The 18,309-nt window shown below is 38.1% G+C and overlaps 1 protein-coding gene across 8 annotated transcripts in view; it reads left to right on the plus strand.

Annotated features, from left to right (window-relative positions):
- The window catches only part of CHL1 (cell adhesion molecule L1 like), a 141,734-nt gene that overhangs the window by 34,003 nt on the left and 89,422 nt on the right, over positions 1–18,309 (plus strand). Inside the window, exon 1 of one of the 8 annotated variants that reach the window (XM_069866249.1) lies at positions 13,114–13,267. The exons of the other annotated variants lie outside the window; for them this stretch is intronic. The gene's annotated coding sequence lies outside the window, so the exon portion shown is untranslated. Of the gene's footprint in view, positions 1–13,113; positions 13,268–18,309 lie in introns of those variants that run through there. 8 annotated transcript variants of the gene reach the window in all.

Here is an 18,309-nt window from a genome sequence, read left to right on the forward strand (position 1 = left end):
CATCTCCACCATGAGCTTCCATAAATTGGAGATTTTGAATGAAGCTCAGATTTGTATGTATCACCAGCAAATTCTGTTTTCTGAAAATGCAGATGGAGCTATCACCAAAGCGCTGCTGTCTGGTATGATGGGGCCGTTCCTACACTCTGTGGGAAGTAATGTGGTCTGAGTGCAGCTTGGTCTGGCATCTTCCCATCTGTGAGAGCTGAACTGGGAGAAGTGGGCATGTTCCAGAAGTACTGGCTTAGGTACTAAATGTGAAATAACTTGAAATAGCATTGTATCTGAAAATCCTGCTGAGTTGTTGGTTATAAATTTCAAGAGATTATCAGGATTTAGGAATCGATGATCAAGTGCAATGCCAAAATGCAGGCATCAACAGGGCTTTAGTAATGGAAGTGCAGGTGCTGAAATGTATCTCTAGACACAGGAAAAAAGCAAGGGTTTGAGGATTTCTGCTGCCTCCCTTGGGTAAGGCCTGAGTTTAAAATGATTGTTAGGCAATTGTGCTATGCTGGAGGAAAAACTGCATTAAAGGCATTGATTATCTAGATATTGTAAACCCATGCTGGTTGTAAACTGCATTTTTTGGTACCTAGACACCTTTAAATATGAATCATGGTCACTTTGGAAAACCAAAATGGCTCTCCTAAACTTAAGTACTGCTGAAGATGGAGTTTTCATGAGTTATGAATTTTTATTAGGTTTGTGCAAAAGTAATTGCTGTTTTTAACCATCAGCTTTAAAGAGATATATCTCAGATTAGAGTAAAATTTATTAAGTGAAATAAGAACCACTAGAATCTATGCATTTCTGCCAACAAGAGACAAGTCTTTTTATTACAGTAGAATTTTGTAGTCCTGCAACTGATTAATTCTTTGAAGGCTTTTTGAGCTGCTGCCTAGTTGTGCAAAATCTTCTCTTGCAGGAACTTGTTGATGTGCTTGAAAATATGGTAATTGGTGGGAGAGAAACCTGGTGTTTAGGTTGGGTGAGGTAGGTTTCATAGCCCAGTTAATGCAGCTTCTGCAGAGTTATTTGTGAGACATGCAGTCAGGTGTTGTTGTGGAGAAGAACTGGTCCTTTTTTGATTGCCCAGCATTGATGCCTCACCTCGGCCTAGGTGAACACCATTGGTTGTCGCATAGAATCCATTTTCCATCACATATCACTGTGATCAAGAAGTGGATCATTTTTGTTGCACAAAAGAAGCACAGAGCAGGATTCATAATAGTGGGTTTTTTTATTATTATTGGTCCACTTTTGCGACATCTGTTTGTCATTTTCCAATTTGATGCAAATGTCAAACAAGTGCTGAATAGTCAATGTTTAGTTCTTCTACAAACTCTCAAGTTATTTTGTGTGGGTCCACATGAATAATGGCCCTCAACTGGTTGATCTCTATTGCAGAAGGAGGTCTGCAACCTTCCCCCTCTTCAAGGGTCTTATTTCCATTGCAAAGTTTTTGTGCCCAATGTTGAGCTGTACGTTCATTGTCAGTACCCTGGCCAAATGCTTGGTATATATTGCTGGCAGTTTTCATTATTTTACATCCCCTTTTGAACTCATACAACAAAATTGCTTGAATTTGGGTTTTTTCATCTTTAATTTGACAGTGTAATATAAAAAAAACCCCAAACTGTGGTGAAAACAACACCACTAGCATAAATAAACAGAATGTCTCACTTTAAAAGCATATGCTACATGAACACAAAAGTTAAATCCAAAATAAGCATCACAGTTTACAACGATAAAAATGGCATTTTTTTTTTTCCACAAATCTACTAGTACCCTAAAATAATTGAGGCTGGGAAGGATCTGGGAAGGTTGTATGGGTTCCTCCCATGGAACCCATGGGATCTATGGGTTCCAGACAGAGGTTATGGGAATCACTTGTCCTATTAGTATATGTCACATTCATGCTTCTATGTGTCCCCATTTATACCTGCAAAGGGGTATATGTAGGTGTTAGTTTGCATTGCAAGTGCAAACACTGAGTTTTGCCCATGAAAGATATGAAAGCAAAATTGCTTCTGGATGCTTTTTTCTGAGAATCATTGAAAATTCATTTTGGTTTTGTGTTTGGTTTTGGTTTGTTTTTTTTTTTAAAAAAAAAAAAGAAATCTCATTCAGCATAAAAAGCCAAGGAAAAAGACAACATCAGTGGGTTTCTTATCAGGGCTTTACATCATGTTAATAATATAGCCAACAGTAAATTATGTAGGCATTATACTGGAAGAAAAGAAATTCTACCAGGGGCTTTATTTGAGAAGACTGAGTTTGCTTGTCAAGTCATGCAGCACGTGCTTTGCTTTATTTACTGGGTAGCTGAAGAGTTGCTCTAGTTTGCACAGGGATTCTTCTCTTTCCCAGTGCATTCATTTACTTTGCTACATTATTTGATATTTACCAAAAAGGTAGTATGATATCTAGTAAATGCAATGCATTAATGTAGCAAATGTTTGTGGCTCAGGCAAATGGCCAGCGTGTTGCCTACACGCCGCATGGTCACTTAGGGAGCTGAAAGCCCTATTCTGTTTCTTAAACCCCCAAGCAATAAAAGACACAGCAGCACTGAGATTGTTGGAATTTTGGAACATAACAAACGGTACCTGCTAGGAAGCTGCTAAAATATGATAGCCTGGGGCTGTCAGCGTATAACAAGGGAAATACAGCTCTACCTGCTGAATTAGATCTGCTTCTCCATGCTCTCTGTGATTTCTGTATTGACTGCTGTCAGAGGCTGGAGAGGGGCTAAATGTTAAGGCTATTCTTAAATTCTTAGTAATGAGACTGGGTTAATTAGAGCTCTCACCAAATAGCTTTCAGTTACTCTCAGACCGAGTTGTATTTGAATTGATGACCTTGAGATGAAAGGCTTTTTATTCTATTAGCCGTCTCCTGAGCCATCAAGTCTTTAATATGCCATGTAAAATCAGTTTTCAGATGGTATTTCTTTTATATAATATTGTAATTTATTATTAACAATGTCTGATTTTGAGTGCTACTAGCCATAATTGTGCATAATACTACTTTTGTTATTCCTATTATTTCTAATATATCTGCTGTATTACTAAATACTTCTAGACACAGAGAAAATAGATTAGTAATAGACTATAATTCAGCTTTATATAAATAAGTTAGTGAAATCACATAAAAATACAATGCTCGTGTACCATTTCTGTAAAGAGAAATATAAAATTCTACTTTGGTACTAAAGCTTTCCTGCAAAGTACTGTATGAGACTACCAATAAATACCAACAGTAAATTAACAAACATGGATAAGAATATGTAGTACAAACCATCAGAGTAAAGGAGGTATATTACATGCTGCTGTTTTCCTCCTGAATGACTTTTTCCTAAAGATAATACAGAGTAGACCATGTTAAGAAACCAATGTCTACAGGAGCTGTGTAACAAGGAAGCTCTTTCTGTTTTGGTTTTATCTGAGTATGTTTCTCAGGAAAACCTATAACTAGTAGCTCTGAGAGAAAGAGGTGCCTTTTGTGGACAGATTCTTTGCAATCATACAAATGTGATTTGACTTGCAAGTATGTAATTGAAAAAGAAAGATAGCATGAAGCTGGTACTGTGCTGAGCAGCCATGGTCCATTGAGCTGAATTAAATGATTCTTTCACCTTTATTTAGTTTCAGAGGAGGTAACATTCCTAGATGATGTTATTTCTTGATTTTTGACACCAAAAGAGTTAGAATGCCAGCCTTACGCAAGACCTTAAGGAGTCATCCGGTTTAGCCTACCCGACCACACTGCATAGCCTGACTCTAGGAGGGATCTTTGTGTCAAGGTCTTTTTAGAGGCTTCCAGTGATGGCTCCCAACTGCCTTCTTGCAGATAACATATTAAAATGATTAACTGTACAGCTCAGAAAGCTTTTCAGAATATCTATCCTTAATTTTCCTTTCTGTAAATTAAGCCAGTCACTACTCATGCTCATGAATTACAATTGATTGTGTTTCTTTAATTAAAACCTATGATGTATTGGAATATTGCTGCTATGTCTACTTTTTGGTCCTTTCTCTTTATAGAGTGAGCAAATATCCTTCTTTCCAGGTCACGCTTTCTAAATCTCATGTGAATAATTACCTCCTGTGTCCTGTTGTTAACATCTGTTATTATTTCCCAATACACCACTTTTCTCTGGCAGCAGACTTGCATTGCTTGACTCATGTTTAGGTTTTATCCTTGCTAACCTCCCTGCATGTCTGCCCAATAAAACAGTTTACACTTGATTATTTCTAAAATAGGAAGGCCTTTGCATATCTTTTTATTAAATTATCTTCTTGATTCAGATATGGATTTTTTTCCAACAGGTTATGATAATTTGGTGTGCTGGCGTATCCTCCAGAGTGCTTGCAGATCCTCCGCACTTTGTGTGACTTAAGTCACTCAGAAAAATATGGGACCAAGTGCAAACACCTGTGGAGATACTGATGTGTTCCCTTAGTTTGGAAGTGGGCAGTTGAAAACTGTTCTTCAAGTGCGTTTATTGTTAGTCTACAATAGGAAGTTGATAAATCTAACTTACTGTGGCAGAGGAATATGTTTGTCTATTCATGAGGTATCACATCTTATTCCTTAAAATAGGGTAATTATCCTGATTAAAAAATATGTACTATGACTGGGTTGACATGATTAGTTCTTCACAAATACAGTTTGGCAGTTCTTCTCACTTCATATTCCTCTGAGTGCTTATAATTTCATCATTTAATCTCTTGTTCCTGGGTCTTTCAGCATACTGAATCTAGACTGTGTAGTCTTCCTTTTTCCCATTTCTAATAATAGCTGCTACGTTTGACCATCTTTTACCTGCTAGGACCTCAGCCATTCCCTGAGAGTACTAAAAAGTAATTACTAATAGTTTAAAGAGAACTTCAGCTGATACCTGAGGTATTTAAAAATAAATGTAATCCTGGATGGCTTATTCAGCTGTGTCTTGCCTATGCACTCTTAACTCTATCCTCAGCTTGTGTTCCAAGCTCTTAGTTAAAATAAATTACATTGAAAGTCTGAGCACTGTAAAATATTTTTTTGTGAAGCTATAAGAAAAAAAAAAGCTTTGAATATGCCAGCCTTTTACATGTGGAGTGTGATTTGCCATTCTTTCTCTACTAGGTAATGGCCAATATTTCCCTTTATCTTTTAAATCCCTTTTTCAGGCAAAGCAGGAAGAGAGGATCTCTTCATCAAAAGGAAAAGGTTCTTCAATAAATGACAATCCTTATTTTTTTGATTAATTACAGTTAATTCAACTAGTGAAGGGTTGGAAAAACTCATTAAGTTTCATATGAAATATTTCTTATCTCTTAATTAGTCTTCACTGGTTGTACTGGAAGACTTGAAGATTTGTAATTTTTGTATTACTCTCCAAAAACATGTTAACTGCACAGCATCAACACTATTTCTATATGTGCGCCGCAGTTATGGCTATGTTCTCCTATTATGTTTCCTTCCTGGCTATATTTTCAGCATCTTTTTGCAGTTCTGGTGTCTGATCCTTGCTCTGGCAGGAGCGCTGTGGGAGTATCCCACTTCAGCAGCCTTGCACAGGTCATAGTTGGTCACTCTGAGATGATACATCTCAGATCTTCAGATCTAACAGTAGCAAGACTGAGAGTGACAAAGAGTTGGTCCTTTGGATCTGAGCATCCAACACGTTGGGCTTGGATGGATGGGGAAGGTTAAGCTGTGAAATGTCTTTTAAGTTATTGTGCGCTGAGGTTTTTTGGGTTTTTTAAGAGGCTTATAGCTTGACAATACTGAGATTTTTTTTTCATGGCAATGTTAAAGCCCTTGAAGCAGGTGGTATCTTGTGCTGAATTTGGAGGGGAGGGGAGAGAGAGAGCAACTCCAGGGAAAGGTCTTAAGGATTTGAAATACATGCAAAAGAAGCCAGTGTATTTTCGCTAGTCCTCCCCCTGGGGAAGTGCAGAACATTTTCGTTGAAAAGAGTCAAAAGAATGTGCCCTAAAAAGCAAAACTTTTGAGAGAGTGTTTGCTTCCCTTCACCATCCTAAACAAGACCAAACCAAAAAAAAAACGGAGAGAGAAGTGTGGCAGGGGAGGAGTAAGTCCTCAGATGTAAAAAAAACCCCAAACAAATGTAAAGGGCAATTCCCATTGTGGGTAGGTAGGAAGGACAAAACTGTGGCATGAATGACTGAGGATGGGTGTTGGAGAGATACTCACCATTGATGGAGCCAGTAAGCCCTGCCTGAGGCTGCTGGAGTGGCCACTGAGGCACCAGCTGCTGGGAAGGAGCATTCCCTCAGTAGATACATCCAGGAACGACAGATCTGTGACTGGTTTTGCCAACAGGGCCAACAGACTAGATGACTTCTTGAAGACCTATCCAACACTTTAGTTTCATGGTATAATAAAAAAAAAGATTTTGGCCAACTTTTGAAAGGGAATGTTGTTACCAAAGCAAGCTCTTAAAATGCATGGTTTATTTTATGAGGGGTTTTCTGTGTGTAAGAAAAAATATGTACAATTTTAAGGCTTTACCACAACACTATATAAATAGGGATGCAATAAATTAATAGTAGATTAATGCAATATAAGTAATAGATAGTGCCTAGTATAGCATTGTGCTCTGATGTCCACTGTAACACAGGATAGTAGAAAGCATTGGAATAATAAATATATGGTGAATATAATAAATGTATTAAAAAGATGTGTTAAACAATGCCATATAAGATTCTTTTGAAAGGTATAGCCTATATTTTGTTATGTTCTAGCAGTTTATTGTCTTTCCAAGTCCTGTCCTCACTAAACAGTAATGTATTTCATTCTGCTATGAAGAATACTCACGTTTTCTGCTAAACGACTTCCCAGTTTTCTGAGATGGATTTGATAACAATGTGACTACAACTCTGTGCCTTGGAAGTAAGGAAAGTATTTTTTACAAAACCCAACACAGTGCCTTCCATGAAATGAAAACATAAATCATAGAATCATAGAATCACCAGGTTGGAAAGGACCCACTGGATCATCGAGTCCAACCATTCCTATCAAACACTAAACCATGCCCCTCAGTGCCTCAAATGTTCTGGAAGTGACTGAGCTATTGAATTCCTTTTCTAAATTCACTCTTTGACAGAATAGCATAAGTAAATGCTAGAGAGTGGAAAGTGATTAAAAATGTAAGAATTAATAGCAAAAAGAGATAAGCAAACATTATGTGTACAGATTTACATCCGGTGGCATAAAGAGGATTAAAGAATTAATTTACCACTGGCATTTATTTTGGAAATATCCTGAGGCCAGTTCACATAAATAAAACTCCTAATCTGTGAGGACCCTAATGAAGTCAAAGGGGCTTGAGTCAATTGAAGAATAGGAAAAAAAATACTAAAAAAATTGTATATTTTTTTTTTGCTGATGAGCTGAAAACTATGACTATGATCAGCCTAGAAATTTGAATTACAGTTTTCTCTGAATATAGTTTGAGGTAACTAGGAAGATTTTGAAAAGGAAAGTGACTGTGTAAAAAGTTATGATTTGTGAACCAAATTAATAATATTACCAATATTTTGTCTCGAGGCAACAGTAGCTCAGTCATTACGTGATGAGGAATTGCTTTATTTTCTGACAGTCTGAAACCTGATCCTGACACTCTGACCCATCCTTGATTGGATTAACTGAACTGACATTTTTCCAGAAAAGAACAAACAAAACACACGGCATCCATCCGATGATGAGTCGACAGAGGCGGTGTTCACAAATTCCCTCCTCGTCAGCTCAAGCCGTGGCAGCATGCCAGTTCTTATTAGTATCAGCCCTTCTTTTCTCTTCCCAAATCACATATGCTTCTCCAAGTGCTCATGTCTCCCATGTATGACAAGTGCTTAGGGTAGTAACAGGAAAATGTTTGCAGGAGTTCGTGTTTGTCAGAAGCGACTGCTGCTTTCTCCTCAGTCATTTAGTCATGTGTTATGGGTGTATGGTATATGTATGGGTGTGTGGTATATATGGATTCCTGTTTTCCATGCCACCTGTGTACACTGAGTAGACTTCGGAAATGATATCTTAGCTGACCAAATCAACCACATGAAGAATTTAAGCCTTGGGAGTTGTTACAACTCCAATTTCTAAAAGCTGATGTCTCATTACAGAATGACTTGCATGCCTGAGTCTGGCTTGACAGAGATGTGACAAATTACTTGGGGATTTTCTTTAAAAGCTGTTATACTATTGACATATTTCTTCAAAATCCATCCTGTCATGCTAGATCAAAAATTATTGCAGTAACAGTTATTCCTGTGTAGCTATAAGATAGATTGTTGTTCAATTGTACTGACAGCCCGTGTTTAATACTCTGGTTATTTGACTTGTGCCATCTTTCTTGGCTGAGAACAAGTAGCATTACCAAGCAGGCAGGTATCTCCTTCAGATATCTCACTTTGCATATTTCCTCACTACTAGCTTTGAAAAAAGTCATTTGCTTCTAAACACTTCCCTGCCAAGCTTAGCATTTTATATCCTGACAGAAAATTTGCTGATTGAGTCTGAATATGGCAAAAGTGGAAAAAGAGATATTACTATGTGGCCTAATGCACCTTTTTCTGTTTAGTGTAGTTGCTGTTTTGTCCTTGCATACACGGCTAAGGGTAAGTACAGCATACCAGCTACTCAGTGCCTGAAATAGTTTGGATGGAATTTATTATCATTAGCATGCAGAAAGGGCAAAGCCAGTTGCCACATGAGTTCATTACAAGGGAATTATTTCCTTATATACATTTAGTAAGAGTCAGCCCTAAGTGATGTTGCCTCATTAGATTCAAGAACTTGGATACTGTTATCACTCTTCCAGATTTAATAGGCATGCTTTTTCCAAAGAGTTGATTTTCTGTAATCTGCTGCATAGCATGCAGACACCTGACAGATGCTCAGTAGATTTCTGCATCTGATGAGGGTTAAAGCTTTGATAAATGTAGAAAAAGGGCTGTCAAAAAGCCCTGAGGTGTTAGGATGCACGGATGCTACCACGACAGCTTTTGCATCTACAGAGAGCTTGGAAGAAGCTGCTGTGAAATTAACATTTTTTTGTTAGCTGGTTACCCTCAGTTTGCGTTGACTGGAGGTCACTGCGTGGTTTCTGCCGTCATACGAGAAGTTCTGTCTCTGAGCGAGGGGTGAGGACACCCATTAACAAGGGACTCAGCGTTATATCCTCAGTGTGTCACACAGGCAGACAAAGGGACACTGTCTATGCTTATAATCCCTCGTTTGAAAATTAATGAACAAATGGCAGGCTACAGACGTGATGGCTATGAAACCTCTTATATTTCCCACTGAGTGCTTTCTGGTTAATGATTTAGTTTCAAATATGAGTAGGTCTTTGTTACTGTGCAGTGGTTCTGGGCAAACTAGTTTTAGGGGAAGGACTTTCCTTCCTTTTGAAGTATTCTTCACACCTACATTAGAGAAATACTTATTTTTCTTAATTCTTTCCAAGGCAGTAACATGAAATCATGCAGATTAATGATGCAAAAGGTAGTTTTGATCTGTTGAACCCCTCTGTCCTTACAGGTTGGTTGTTTTCATGAACCAGCTTTGGTTTACATTTCTACAATTCATATTTAAGTGAAAAGTTGCTAATACCCATGCAGCACAAAATAACAGGGAATGTAATTCTCTCTGGGTAATTAAAATATGAGCCTTTCTTGCAAAACAGGATATTTTTATCCCATGAACCTAAAAGCCTGACTTGGATTTCCTACTGACTTGCATTCCAAATTGTGCTGCATGAGGCAGTGCTCGGACATTTTCTGTCTTCCTTAGCATGCAGGAGATAATTCAGGGTTACCCACAGCCTGTGTTATGTACGGGCTGGCTGTCTTGCCTGCAAATATATTGAGATTTCCTAGTCAGCTGCTCTCAAACAGAATTTACAATGCTCTTTTTCTCAGTGGAGGCACTAGTTTGAATTTCTTTCCTTTGAAAATCCTCTCTTCACCAGCGATTGAGGGGTTTGGATGGTTGGGAGAGGCTGCACAAGTGCAAAAGCCTAATTTCCTCAACAAGCTGTCCCAGAAAATACCATTTTTTCCTTTGCCAATTAAAAAAATAGTTGTCATCAAACCAATCTATTTCAAGATTATAACTTTTATCCTTCGAATAAAGATGCAGAGTTTTTGCCAACCCCCTGATCATTATACAGGATTTTCTTTTCTCTCTGAAGGGCTTATGGTTGAGATTTTATATGAGTAAATTCCTGCTAATGGGAAGTGTATATAGGGTTATCCAGCACCTCTGGAGTGCTCCAGTCCTTTTTCCAGGGCTAGGGGGTGAGGATGGAGTCAGCCCCTGCTGGAGGGGAGTGATACACCTTCCTTGGGGAGACCTGGGGGTCACGCTGCGGGCAGTTTGGGTAGTTGAGCATTTTTCAGAAAGCCCAGCCTGGCATCCATTGAATAAATGATAATTTTGCCCGGATGTTCTCAAGATCATAAGCAAGGCATTTTCACTAATTAAAACAGTGTTTTGGAAAGCAGTGGCTTTATGAAAGGTTTCAGTATTTTAGTGTTGTGAAGGCACTAGTGGAAGTACTAGAATAATGATACTAAGAAAACACTTGCTCAACTTTTTGCTTGTTGCTTGCTTTGCACCTAAGAAAAACTGAGGCTAGCTCTTGATGCCACTCATTATTAAACGCTTTCTTTAGCAAACGGGCTTGAATACAAACGTAGTCATTTGTCTCTCTCTGAATGGCTAATGCTTTTGACATATTTTCTGAAGTTCCCATCGTGAGCTCTTGCCTTTGGACTCCCTGTGGTTTGCTGGCTATGTTCAGACCTGAAACTTTTTTTTTTTCCCTTGTTGTAGTGAGTATTAAAAATCAATGCAAAAAGGTTGTTTGGTATTAGGATTAACTTGAGCTATAGCTTTTCTTCTCTCCATTTTCTGTTCAAAGTCATTCTCACAATTGCAAAACAAGTGATCTGTCATTTAATGTTGTGTCTGATGGAAAAGTGCTGCACCGGATCCCATTCGAGTCAATAGCTGTAGTCCAGGTGGTGGTGATGAGAACCCTCCATGTTGTGCCATGAGGCAGTGAATGAATGTTGTGCCATAATGTGATGAGAAATATATATATATATAAAATCATGTTTCTGTGAAAATGTTAAGAAGTAGAATATAAAATTTTAGAAGAATCTGTGAAAACATTAAGAAGTAGAATGTAAAATTTTTAGAAGAAATGTTTTAACTTGGATTTATATGGGATTTTTTTCTGTGTATGTGTGAGAGGATAAAAGTATGTTTTACTGTGGACTGGTAGACCTGCAAAGAATAGAGATTTTTAGTCACAAAATATCTATTTAATGCCATTAATTCGTAGAATCCCTAAGTTGGAAAAGACCTTTGAGAGCATCAAGTGCAACCATATCTGTCCACTACTAAATCATATCCCTAAGCACTTCATCTACTCATCTTTAAATACCACCAGGGATGGTGACTCAATCACTGCCCTTGGTAACCTGTTCCAGTGAATTCATCTTCTTGATGTGAGTCAAGTGTCCTTTACGGATCATATATGTATTTCAATATGTAGAATTCTGCATTACCAAGTAGTGAGCTCTGATATTCAAATCACAGGTTAGCAGTCTACTCTTTTTGGACTAAAGAGGTGTTAATCCCTGCAGTATTACCATGTGTATATGTAGGAACATTATTTTGATATAAATCTCTTTAGGCTCCCAGGACTAGTCATAATACCTCATTTTATTTACAAGTACTTGTAACGTAAGGATATAACTAAATAAATGATTATGAATTGTTATTTTTGGACCGTTTCTATGTAGGTGGTTGTTCAGTTCCCTGCTGACTTGTCCAGTGATCTGGATGCATAAGATAACATCATTTACTTGTATTAGAGCAAGACCTGAGATAATATCTCTTTTCTCCTTATTTTCAGTAATAAAATCCTTGGGTTTGGATGAATAGCCAGATTACTCTGACTCAGTTGGGTTTTTTTCTGTCTTTAAGTCTGCTACTTTCACCCATCTGCAACCCGTTGCCTTTTTGAAAAGAGAGCTAAAAATACTTACAGGCATTATCTCAACAGTCAGCTTCAGAGAGACAGAAATTTATTTACATACCAAAGGCAGGTGCACGCTGACATCCACTGGAGAATTTAGAATAATAATAAAAAAAAATTACTATTTCAATAAATTATTAAAAATTTAATTAAAATGCAAAGGTGTCACATCTCATAAATTAGTAGGTGGTCTGGTGAATTCTGAGATCTCCCTGAAAGCAATCTGGTCATCTCTGTAATAGAGATTTGCAGCTTGGTACATTCATTGTAGAAAAATGCACATGTAGAAGGTCTTTTCATATTGATCTAAGAGAAATTCTGTCAGAGGCCATTATAGCCTAGTATATACTTGTTGGAAGTGATCATACTTGAGTAGTTTCAGTTACTTACACACTATGTGGAGTCTTATGGTACTTTTAGTAGTTTGTCTGTGTAAAATTGATAGGCCAACTGTTCCAACTTGAAGCTGGTTGTAACAGAAACCCTCCAAGAAAGCGAATGCAGGTGTGGGTGGTAGGTTGCTGGTGACTGTGAAAAACTAAAAAGAAAACCATTGGGAAAGCTTGAAACTGCTATGAGAGTCAAAGACAGAAATGAGCTGAATTTGGGGATGCATTTTAAAAATATTTAAAATATAATTTGCTCAGCTGTAATGGAAGATAGAATTTAGAATCTTTTTTTGACCAAGTTCAGCTGACTTCTTTTGAAAGAAGAGTTCATTGAATGAAGGGCAGAAGGACAAACACAGATATTTTAATATCAGACTTTACAAGTACCGCACATAGGAAAATATAGTGCTAAACGCTTTCCACTTGACAAATGTGATTCTGCTGCCATATGATCCATATTTCCAGCTCTCGGATTTATCACCCGGCAAGTGGCAAAACTAAGTATTAAGAAATATGCCTTGAAAATGTGCCAGCAAAGTTCCTTAAAAGGATCTGAGGAAAGATGACTCACTACTTAAATGGCCATTCATTGCATCTACAGAGTATTTCAGGTTAAATTCTCAGAAATAGTCAGGATTTCTTGTAGAAGCTCCTCTATGTTGCAGAGCCAGTGCTGCAGCTGCAGCCCATTGCTGAGGTCCTGGTGAGGTGCGAGGAAGGGAGGTGGCATCATCCCAGAAGGACACAGGGGCAAAGAGAGGCACCACAGAAATCCTGAGCTGTGAGGAGGAGCACCGAGGCTACCCCTAAGAAGGTTTGAAATTTCTGAGTTGATTGAAAAGCAGGTTTTGTATGTCAAATGGTTGGTTAACCATGGGGGTCACCAGCAAGGTGGATAGGTGTGAAATACTGTCATCTTACCCCTGTGTGCTGTTCGTGGTGCATGAGTCAGGGCTTGGGCATCAGAGTGATACATCAGACCACTTTGGTGAAACATTTGTGATGTGTTGATGCATGGACTGTAGTCGTATTTTGTATCTAAGCCTGTCTTTCCATCTTCTTTTGATGTCTTCACTGTTTTACATCACTGAGACTTGCTTACTGCGCATTATACTCTGTGCTGTAGGTATCTTATAAGATGAGGATGTTCTTCTATTAAGCCACTATTTCTTAATCCCTATTTTAGCTGGGATGTTTTGGTTGGGTTTTTTTCGGCCGTGGTGTGCTTTATTTTGTTTTATTTTCCTTCTCTCTCTCTCAATAAAACCAGCTTTCTCAACCTCTCACTGCCATTCCCCTGTAAGCAGTGAGCTCCTAGGGCACAGCTGTATCTGACATCCTTTCATAGCTCAGTGTGCTGATGGGGCACTGACAAGTGTTTAGCCAGTGCAAAGTTGACACATCTGAATTTAATCTCAAGTGACCAGTGCTTTTTTTCTTGCTAAAATGCATAAAACTCACCTTTAATGAAACAATTCCTTTGAACATTTCTGCCATCTTGGTTGTATGGGAATTTAATTTTTACCAGTTGTTTGCTGACTAAATACATCAGATTTTCTTTACAAATTATACTTCTGGTCTGGGGTGCCTCAGTTTTAAAATGCCTAAATCCAGGTGCTCTGTAAGAACCTATCTTTCAGAAAACACTACCTTCATCTGCTGAAACACAGACCCTCTTAAGCATTTGTTAGATTTTTAGAGTATTCTACCACAAACATTTGCAACCTTGAACAGTCTCAGCTGGCATATGTAGGCACCAGGAAAGTGCTAGTGCTCATGCCTAATGAGCTCCACGTTTCACTGCTGTAGTACGTGCCAGGTTTTGACTGACAGCTTTTTTTGCCTCCTTCTGAGTGGAAGCAGCTTCTTTCTGTCTTTTCAGTAAAAAGAGCAAGTTGCACATTGAGGCAGCATCTTTTGTGGTTATTTCTCAGAGCTTCTGATACGTATTTGAGAAACCTTGACTGAATTTTTCTGTCTGGTTGGATGCATTTATATATTGCTTATATATTGATTCCTAAGTTCAATTATTTTTTTATTACAATTTTCTTCTTTGAACCTTGAGGAAAAAATAATAAGTAGTTCCATATGTCAAAGATTCAGCAAAACTGTGCTGTGGTCTCTTGTAATTACTTATGGAGGAGGGATCTAAACTTGCTGAAGTGAATACGAATCTTTTGCTAACTTTCTTGCTACTTTAGTGTTTATAGTACCTTTGGCTCTGTACTAACATTAAGTAAATGTAGATGCCAGTTATCCTTTCAAATAGAGGTGCTTGTCGAGATAGCACACTTAATGGGACTTTGCCCTAGGTTATTGTCATGAAAACTCAAAGTAAAGGAACTTTGATAGAATATCTGTATTTATTCCTATTACTGGAAAAAAAAAATCAACTTAAGAAATATGGAACAGGTGGAAAGCAGAATGAAGGAACAATGATGAGGGAAAGTAATCCATTGTGTAATGGTGGTTGAAACTGTCAAGGACAGAAAAAGGCACCTGAAAAAAACCCCAAAACCCAGTTATTTTCTCATAAACACCAAAATAGGAATTCAGTTTGATTCATCTAAATCCCAAAAAATTTGGATGAACTGTCATCTTCTCTGGCATGGTCTGTGGCAGCCAGTACAAATAAAGTTCTGACTTGTCTGATCTGAGGCAGAAGGGCAAAATCCTTGAGTACATCTCAGCACATTTTTGGGTTGCAAAAAGAGGATGTGCAGGGGAAAGCAGACCTGTATGTTGACAAATAATATACATGTTGCCACAAGTGTCTATATATACTACTTCTGTATGAAACTGTGTGGAAAATAGTATGAATTTTCTATCTGCCATTAAGTGTGATTGAACAGAAAAAAATCTGTTATTTATTTTAAAAAGTTTCTGTAATGGCCTCATTTTCCCTGCATCTAGGAAAGATGGGGAGTATTCTACTTACCAATCACAGAACCAATTTTAATTTTAGGTGTTCTTTCCTTAGTCTCTGACAAAGTGTTTTGTATTCTTGTCTGTCTCCGCTCTGAAATCCAGGTCTCCTGTGTGGAACATTTCTGTGTATGTTCCACAGGTGTATGTTTTGCAGTGGTAAACCAATATTTTCCTTTACAAAGTACAAGCAGAGCAGTTTTGCCTCAGGTAAATTCCTTCTCCGGGAAAACCCATTCAATAATGCTTCAGGGCTTGTATCTCAAGATGAAACAGCTATCTGTCTTACTGGTAAGATGTGAGTAAATTTTCATGTCAATGATTGCTGAAGGAAAATTAGCAAGAAAAGAAACTGCATTATGTAAGGGGAGAAACAACCAAACCTTCAGAATGTATATACTTTTCCTTAGCTTTTCACATAAATTTGTCTCCTGTGAGCTGCTGTATGCAGCTCTCATGGATCAGTCTTTAGCCTTTCCCTATTTGCCTGCGGGACAAACCTCCCAAATCTCTATCTCCTGCTTGCAGCCTCTGTGAGAAGACAGTGTTATGGCGAGGGTGTCCTTCTTGCTCTTGCATCTGACTTTGGCAGAGATGAGTGATGTCAAGTAATCTAGGGGTTTACGGAGAATTTTTGCCTGCCCTGGGGTTTCCCTGGAGTGATGCAGGTCTCCTACATGGCCAGTGCTGCTTGTTTTGGTGACCAGTACTGTTCTGCTATGTTGGATGTATACATTAAGTACAAGGGAAAGAGACAATTATGGGCGTGAATTTTCTTCTTCTAAGGTAGGTACTGTGTTTTTGAAGTCTGACTGTGTTGTCTGTCTTAGAATTAGTTTGCATTTCTTCATGGCCTCTCTTTTAGGTGGGGGAATTGCATAAGTTAACATGAGTAATACTAATTATTTTGGATCTGTCTTTGCACAACTGCTGATGAATAATGCAGATACTGCTGTGACACTAAATGCAGTTGAGGATTTTTTGCCTTTTCCCCTCATCATCTCTCTTGAAGTATTATGACATTGGATGACACAGATAAACCCGAATTCTATAATTAAATTTTATTTTAACGATGCCGGAAAATATTCAGTTTTGCATGTTCTCATAGTTTAAATGTGGCTTAATGAGTCTTCCAGCTTTCCTGTCTGCTTAATACACTGCTGACATTTCTCCATTTGGGTGACAGGATGCAGTAAGGTAAAACTATCTTCAAAATGCACCACACTGGCATATTTAGGTTTTCATATTAATGGAGATATGTTTGTGCCATTAGATCAATGATTATTTTCCATTTTTTTTCTGTGGAAGGCCAGGTCAGACCAGCTGCTATGCAAATAACCCTAAAAGGTGAGGGTGGAACTTCAGTGACTATGAATTTGATTTTTCTAAAAGAATTCACCTTATTTTCCATGAGCATTGGTGTGATTAGGATTTTTTGCACTGCTGCTTCCACAAAACAAACTCCTTGTACAGGCTTTTGCATTTGCAAAAAAACCCATATTTGTTGAAAGCAGTGACTGAAACCACAGGCTTCTCACCTCCTCACTGTAAACTGGGCACAGAATCAATTGAATATGTAGCCATGCAGAAAAGCCATGATTAGGTGGGCTCTTCTCCATTCTTCCCACAATATGCTGGCTGCATTGCTAAGGAAAAGGCAGTTATGTGTGTTGGGTGAAGAATTTGTGTATATTCAGCTTGGCTGTCTGAGATGATGCTCTGTCCATAACCACTGCAGTCCAACTTAGGATGTTTATGTACTTATGAATTTAAGTTGCCTCTCTCTCCCTGTTTTTTCCCCCTTTTAACTGCTGAATATTAAAAAGACTGGATCTTTTGGTAGTAAAGTCCACAGGGACCCTTCTGCTGCAGAGGAAAGACGGATGATCCTTCTCAAAGGTACAGAGTTCCCAAGCGCCTCGCTGGAGCGCTGCCTTTGAAGGGGCTGAGACAGCCAGTGTGGTTGCTGTGCCATTGCATCACATGCTCTCAGAGAGTTTCAGGTGCTCCGTGGGTGTGTACAGACCTTGTTGGCTTTCACAAGCTCTGCAATTTTGTTCTAGTGGAAAAAATGGCCCAGATTTGCTCTGGTGATATGGAAAACTTAACCTAATTTTGATTCCTATAAGAATTGATTCCTATAAGAGGAGGACACACTGACGGCCAACTATTTCCCAGAGGAGAAATTCCTGGACTCCAGAAAGGTGATTTTATTCAATCTTGAACTTGGAAATAAATCTGAAAGTCATTTTGTTTTATACAGCGTTATTAGACTGCCTAGGAATATGAATGACACATTTCCAACCATAGTCTTCTTCCTCAATTGCACTTGGAGCAGCTATGAGAAAGGACAAAGAAAAAACTCAGCTGTTTGATGATTCTTGCTATAGAAGACTACTTTGAAGTTTATCACCTTAACTTTCCAATATCATGAGCCATTAAGGGTGATTAATTTTGCTGTACAAATCAAGTTGGTATTTCCAGAAAATAAGTGAATTCAAGACACATTTATTAGCTTTATGGCTTGAATTCAAAGATCTTCAAATGAGAAAGAAAGCATTCTTCAATTTTCCCAGTAGAAACATTTATAATGAGAAGAAATAGTTTGAAAGATTGGCCTTTAATTCCTAGCCTAAGGCCAAACAGAGCAATCACATATAGACTTATCAGATGTATTCTATGTATAGAATGGTAAAAAATCTGTTATGAAGCACTGTTAACACTATCACATTATGATTTTTAGGTATGTAATTACAATCATGCTGCATTTAGCAAATGTGAATACTTGTATTCCAGTGATTTGTTAGCAAATAGGACATGGGGCTTAATTTAGATTAAATTCAGAAAATTTGTGTTTGAAAATGGTTGTATACTTTATGGCCTGTAGACAGAGGAAAAACATGAGCGGAATAAATAAATACCCCATTTGTA

The sequence above is a fragment of the Phaenicophaeus curvirostris genome, chromosome 11 (assembly GCF_032191515.1).
Source record: "Phaenicophaeus curvirostris isolate KB17595 chromosome 11, BPBGC_Pcur_1.0, whole genome shotgun sequence".
Lineage (NCBI taxonomy): Eukaryota > Metazoa > Chordata > Aves > Cuculiformes > Cuculidae > Phaenicophaeus > Phaenicophaeus curvirostris.